The sequence below is a fragment of the Triticum aestivum genome, chromosome 1D (assembly GCF_018294505.1).
Source record: "Triticum aestivum cultivar Chinese Spring chromosome 1D, IWGSC CS RefSeq v2.1, whole genome shotgun sequence".
NCBI lineage: Eukaryota > Viridiplantae > Streptophyta > Magnoliopsida > Poales > Poaceae > Triticum > Triticum aestivum.
Genome location: NC_057796.1, coordinates 68,433,463 through 68,440,608, shown reverse-complemented (window position 1 = coordinate 68,440,608; position 7,146 = coordinate 68,433,463).

Here is a 7,146-nt window from a genome sequence, read left to right as displayed (position 1 = left end):
TTTTCCATTTGCCTCTCGTTTTCCTCTCCTCCACTTCACCTTTGCCATTTTATTCACCCTTCTTCTGTTCGTCTTTTTGTTTGCCTTTATGTCTTACTTGGCTCGTTTGCTCGTTAGCTTGGAATAGTTGTGTATTTATTGCTAAACAAAGAACCTAAGATCTATGGATCCTCATCCGCTTGCCAATCTTTTTAAAGATCCAATTATGATGAACCAATTCCTAGTGATTTGGGTGCACTAGATTATCTTTATAAGGTTTTGCTTGAAATCCGTGAATCTGAAAATTGTGATGAAGAAATTTATGAAGAGATTCACGATAGCACCTTGAATAAAAAGCATGATTGCAATGATTTTACTATAAATTCTCTTAATTTCAATTGTGCCAATAATATGCAAAACCCTAAGCTTCGGGATGCTAGTTTTGCTATGTCTACTACTTGTTGCAATGATCATTACTGGGGTGATTCTTCTTATGATCTTGAAAATTTATTTAAGCCCCATGATGAATATGAGATTGATAATAATGTTTGCAATAATATTGAAAGTGGGTTTGAAGAGTGTCAACTTTAGATCCCACGTATTTGGAGAATGTTCAATCTTATGGTGTTTTTGATAAAAGTGGGTTTGGAGAGGTCATGACTTTAGTTAATGATAATCCCACTATTTTGGAAGAGTGTCAACTTCGCATGCATGTGGATCGTGTTGAGAATATGTTATGTGATAGCTATTTTGTTGAATTTGACTATGATCCTACATATAATTATTATGAGAGAGGAAAATATGGTTGTAGAAATTTTTATCTTACTAAATTACCTCTTGTCATGTTGCTATTGCTATCGTCACTTTCTTCTTCCTTGCATATGCTAGTTTTTGCTTGCCTTGCAAATTTGTTTGCTTATAATATGCCTATGCATAGGAAGTATGTTAGACTTAGATGTGTTTGTCACGTGTTTTATGATGCTCTCTTTCGCTTCAATTCTTGTGTTTCATGCGAGCATCATTGAAATTATCAATGCCTAGCTAAAAGGCTTTAAAGAAAAGCGCTTGTTGGGAGACAGCCCAATATTTTTCCTTGCTGTTATTCAACAAATATTTGATCTAGCCTCTGCTTATATTTTTTTTTTATGTTTTAATTTGTGTTTGTGCCAAGTAAAACCTATAGGATCTTGTTGGATGATAGTTATTTGATTTTGCTGAAAAAGTCAGAAACTTTCTGCTCACGAAAACAATTGTTAAAAATAACCAGCACGTGATAAAATACTGATTCCATTTGCAGTAGATCAATAAACAAATTATCTAGGTCGTCTTTTTTTGGTAGACATTTCTGAGTTACATAAGTTTGCGTTAGATACAGATTACTACAGACTGTTCTGTTTTTGACAGATTCTGTTTTCGTTGTGTTGTTTGCCTATTTTGATAAATATATGGCTAGTAATGGAGTTTATGAACCATAAAGAAGTTGGAATACAGTAGGTTTAACACCATTATAAATAAATAATGAGTTCATTACAGTACCTTGAAGTGGTGTATTGTTTTCTTTCGCTAACGGAGCTCATGAGATTTTCTGTTGAGTTTTGTGTTGTGAAGTTTTCAAGTTATGGGTAAAGATTTGATGGATTATGGAACAAGGAGTGGCAAGAGCCTAAGCTTGGGGATGCCCAAGGCCCCCCAAGGTAAATCGAAGGACACCAAAGAGCCAAAGCTTGGGGATGCCCCGGAAGGCATCCCCTCTTTCGTCTTCGTCCATCGGTAACTTTACTTGGAGCTATATTTTTATTCACCACATGATATGTGTTTTGCTTGGGGCGTCTTGTATGATTCGAGTCTTTTTTTTAATTTACCACAATCATCCTTGCTGTACACACCTTTTGGGAGAGACACACATTTATCGTAATTTATTAGAATACTCTTTGTGCTTCACATATATCTTTTGAGCTATATAGTTTTGCTCTAGCGCTTCACTTATATCTTTTAGAGCACGGCGGTGGTTTTATTTTATAGAATTATTTGATCTCTAATGCTTCACTTATATTATTTTGAGAGTCCGTTAGAACAGCATGGTAATTTGCTTTGGTTATAAAATTAGTCCTAATATGATAGGCATCCAAGATTAGTAAAAACTTTCATATAAGTGCGTTGAATACTAAGAGAAGTATGATGCTTGATGATTGTTTTGAGATATGGAGGTAGTGATATTAAAGTTGTGCTAGTTGAGTAGTTGTGAATTTGAGAAATACTTCTGTTGAAGTTTGCAAGTCCCGTAGCATGCACGTATGGTAAACGTTGTGTAACAAATTTGAAACATGAGGTGTTCTTTGATTGTCATCCTTATGAGTGGCGGTTGGGGACGAGCGATGGTCTTTTCCTACCAATCTATCCCCCTAGGAGCATGTGTGTAGTGCTTGGTTTTTGATGACTTGTAGATTTTTGCAATAAGTATGTGAGTTCTTGTAACACCCTGGGAATCATGCTACAGTAACTCCCTGTGATTAAGCTAATCATGTTGCTAAACAGGGCTTGATCACATTTGAATCACCTTCCTTTTCAAACTCCTAGTTCAACTTCAAATGTAATTAAAGTGAAAAATAAAAGTTTTCAAAAACTCAAACAAAAATGTTCAGTGGGAGCCAAATATTACACTGGTAATTATGGTGGAGAAAACTCCTTTTTATAAAATGCCTAAATACTTTAAGTGAAATAAAATAGAAAAGGAAATAAGTAAATAAAAAGAAAACAGAACAGAAAAGGAAGAAAAAAGGAAAAGGCCCTTCCCCCCTCACTGGACCCGTGGCCCAAACTAGGCCTCCCCCCACTGACCCCCGGCCCAATCTGGGCCGCGACCCCCGACCCCGGCCCAGCCCACTCTCCCCCTCGCCCCTTCCCTGTTCCCCCGACCGGGGGCGGAACAGTGGCCGTCCCCGCCGCACCCCCTCGCCGGCGACGGGGAGGATAAGGGCGCCAGCTCCCCCGCCTCCTCGGGCCTCTCTCCCACTCGCCCCCGCTCTCCCTCGGCCTCTGCGCCTTCTCCCCCGCCAGATCCCCCTCCCTCTCCCCTCCGTTCCCTCTGCCCGAGCGCGCTCGCCGCCGTTCACCGTAGTTCCCGCGGCCACCGTGCCCAGATCGCCCCGACGACGTGCCCGAACGACTCCCCGCCGTCGACTACGCCGACTGCGCCATCGGGAACGAGCCGAGCGCCACTGCATCGACCTCCCCGAGCTCGTCTTCCCCGCACGTCCGCCGTCGATCGTCGCCGACTCCGGCTACCCCGCGCCCTCCCCGAGCTCGCTGCCACTCCCTACGGCTCCACTGTGAGCTCCTCTACCTCCTCCCCCTCTCCGCTAGCTCGCCCGCGCTCCGTAGCTGCTCCCCCACGCGCGCCCGAACGCCGCGCCGCGGAGCTCGCCGCCGGCGGGTCTCCGGTGACCAATTGGTCACGGGGTTAAGCCCGTTGCACTCCCCGCCGTACGTAGATGCCCCCCAGCCCATACGCTTGCCCGTTCGCGCGCTCTAGCGTAGCTTCCGTCGGGCACCCGTAGCACCTCGCCGCCGGCGAGCTCGTAGCGGTCGACTCCGGCCGTTCCAGCCCCTCCGACCACCGCCGTTGGACGCGCGACGTCGAGCCGCGTCGAACGCGCCCAGCCACGCCTCCGGAGACCCCCTGTACGCGAAACCCGTACCCCTCCCGAGCCGCGCCGCCGTGCGTCTGGTCGCCGGCGTTGCTCCGGCGCCGGCCGCCGACGTGGCACACCTGGGGCCACCCCCTGGGTCACTGCCAGTGGCCCCCACGGGCCCTAGTTGACTGGGTTGACCCAGTCAACTGCTAACTGGGCAGGCCCAGTCACTGACATGCGGGCCCCGCCGCAATAATTAAAAAAAGAAAAGAAAAAGAAAATGTTTTATAAATAAAATTAATTAGTTTAAATAATCTCTCACTGACAGGTGGGCCCAGTAGTTAATTAATTAACTAAAAACTAATTAGTTTAATCCTCTGTTAACCCACTGTCTATGACAGGTGGGTCCCCCTTGTCAGTTTGACCAGTCAACTCGGACTGTTGACCGCTGACGTCACTCCTACGTCATGCTGACGTCATATCCCTTTTTCTGTTAATTAAATAATTCCAGAAATTCAAATAAACTTTGAAAATTCATATCTTTTAAACCGTAACTCGGATGAAAATGTTTTCTATATGAAAGTTGCTCAGAACGACGAGACGAATCCGAATACGCAGTCCGTTCATCCACCACACCTCCCTAACCTATCGAACTAGCAACTTTCCCCCTCCGGTCCGTCCGTCCGAAAACGCGAAACATCGGGCATACCTCCCGGATGTTCCCCCCCCTTCACCGGTACCACCTATTGTCGCGTTAAGACACCCCTAGCACCGCTCATTGTCATGTCACGCATCGTCACGCTTATGTTTGCATTGTATTTACTGTTTCTTCCCCCTCTTCTCTCCGGTAGACTACGAGACCGACACTGCTGCTGCCCAGTTCGACTACGGAGTCGACGACCCCTCCTACTTGCCAGAGCAACCAGGCAAGCCCCCCCCTTGATCACCAGATATCGCCTACTCTACTCTCTACTACTTGCATTAGAGTAGTGTAGCATGTTACTACTTTCGATATCCTATTCTGATGCATAGCCTATCCTTGCTACTATTGTTGATACCTTTACCTGCAATCCTACATGCTTAGTCTAGGATGCTAGATTTCCATCAGTGGCCCTACATTCTTGTCCGTCTGCTGTGCTATACTATCGGGCCGTGATCACCTGGGCGGTGAACACGGGCATATACTTAAATACTATATACATGACACGTGTGATGACTAAAGTCGGGTCGGCTCGTAGGAGTACCCGCAAGTGGATCTTTGTGGCGGAGCGACAGGGCAGGTTGAGACCGCCTAGGTGAGAGGTGGGCCTGGCCCTGGTCGGCGTTCGCGGATACTTAACACGCTTAACGAGATCTTGGTATTTGATCTGAGTCTGGCCATTTGGTCTATACGCACTAACCATCTACGTGGGAGTAGTTATGGGTATCCCGACGTCGTGGTATCAACCGAAGCTCTTTTGACGTCAGTGACTGAGTGGCGCGCGCCGGATTGGACTGGAACGCCACTAGGCTAGGTCTGCTTCCGGCCGCGTACGCAACGTGCAGGTGTGCATAGGGCGATGGGCCCAGACCCCTGCGCGCATAGGGTTAGACCGGCGTGCTGACCTCTCTGTTGAGCCTAGGTGGGGCTGCGACGTGTTGATCTTACGAGGCCGGGCATGACCCAGAAAAGTGTGTCCGGCCAAATGGGATCGAGCGTGTTGGGTTATGTGGTGCACCCTTGCAGGGAAGTTTATCTATTCGAATAGCCGTGTCCCTCGGTAAAAGGACGACCCGGAGTTGTACCTTGAGCTTATGACAACTAGAACTGGATACTGAATAAAATACACCCTTCCAAGTGCCAGATACAACCCGGTGATCGCTCTCTAACAGGGTGACGAGGAGGGGATCGCCGGGTAGGATTATGCTATGCGATGCTACTTGGAGGACTTCAATCTACTCTCTTCTACCTGCTGCAAGATGGAGATGTCCAGAAGCGTAGTCTTCGACAGGACTAGCTATCCCCCCTCTTATTCCGGCATTCTGCAGTTCAGTCCACTGATATGCCTCTTTACACATATACCCATGCATATGTAGTGTAGCTCCTTGCTTGCGAGTACTTTGGATGAGTACTCACGGTTGCTTTTCTCCCTCTTTTCCCCTTTCTATATCGGATTGTCGCAATCAGATGTTGGAGTTCAGGAGCCAGACGCCACCGTCGACGGCGACACCTACGACACTGGAGGTGCCTACTACTACGTGCAGGCCGCTGACGACGACCAGGAGTAGTTAGGAGGTCCCAGGCAGGAGGCCTTGCCTTTTCGATCGTTGCTACTTTTGTGCTAGCCTTCTTAAGACAAACTTGTTTAACTTATGTCTGTACTCAGATATTGTTGCTTCTGCTGACTCGTCTATGATCGAGCACTTGTATTCGAGCCCTCGAGGCCCCTGGCTTGTATTATAATGCTTGTATGACTTATTTATGTTTTAGAGTTGTGTTGTGATATCTTCCCGTGAGTCCCCGATCGTGATCGTACACATTTGCGTGCATGATTAGTGTACGGTCAAATCGGGGGCGTCACAAGTTGGTATCAGAGCCGACTGCCTGTAGGAACCCCCCTTCCACACTCCTTGGCCGAAGTCGAGTCTAGTCCTTGCAAAACTTTTACTAACATGGCTGTGCGGCTTACGGGCCCACGTCGCCATTGGGTGGTACTAGGATCTTTTACTCCTCGACCTTTACTCTGGGACTCTGAACTCTCTTCTACTCGGGTTAAACGACTTTACTAACTCTAACACTAGGATCCCGTGACCGCGTTCACCCCAAAGATGGATAAGCCATAGTTGTTTCTTAGAATAGTATTTTGAACAATGCACACACTGTCATTTGACTCCTTTGAAACGTCTTTGCTTTCAGATGGAACCCACGAGGCAGGTCGTTCGCCACACGATGGCCATTGGTGCCTCGGGATCACCTGCGGTGCTAGCTGAGATGATGACCTATCTGGGTTATCGCTGGCACCCTGAGTTCACCGTCTACGAGGAGTTCCAGGACTTTAACCAAGAGCAGTACCGTGCCATCGTCCACCTCTACTCTCGGGAGTACGACTCCACTACTGTGCTGCACACCGCACATGGTGTTGGTGTGACCATCGATATGGCTGTCCACGATGCAGCCTATGCTGCTCTGACACGTCTTCGTGGAGAGTATCAGGAGTTGGACACCTCCCCTTTCAGGCACATTGCTATCGCCTCTGATGTTGGTACGGAGGGATACTATACTGCTGCCTACTCCACTGTCACCCGGGAGCCCTTCTACCATCAGCACCTGGTTCTGCATGCTGATGGGCTGGATCGAGCTAACCGAGCTCTTCGCCACGAGATGTACACCACCCGTCAGCACCTTTACCGTGCTCTGACGCTGCTGCACCCCTTTGTCCGATCTGGACAGGTACCGCGTGCTGCGATCTACCCAGCCAGGACCGTGATGCCCCACGGTGTTGGTTGGCCAGAGGTGGGAGGCTACTCTCCCGCACTTGGTCCTTTTCTGCCACCT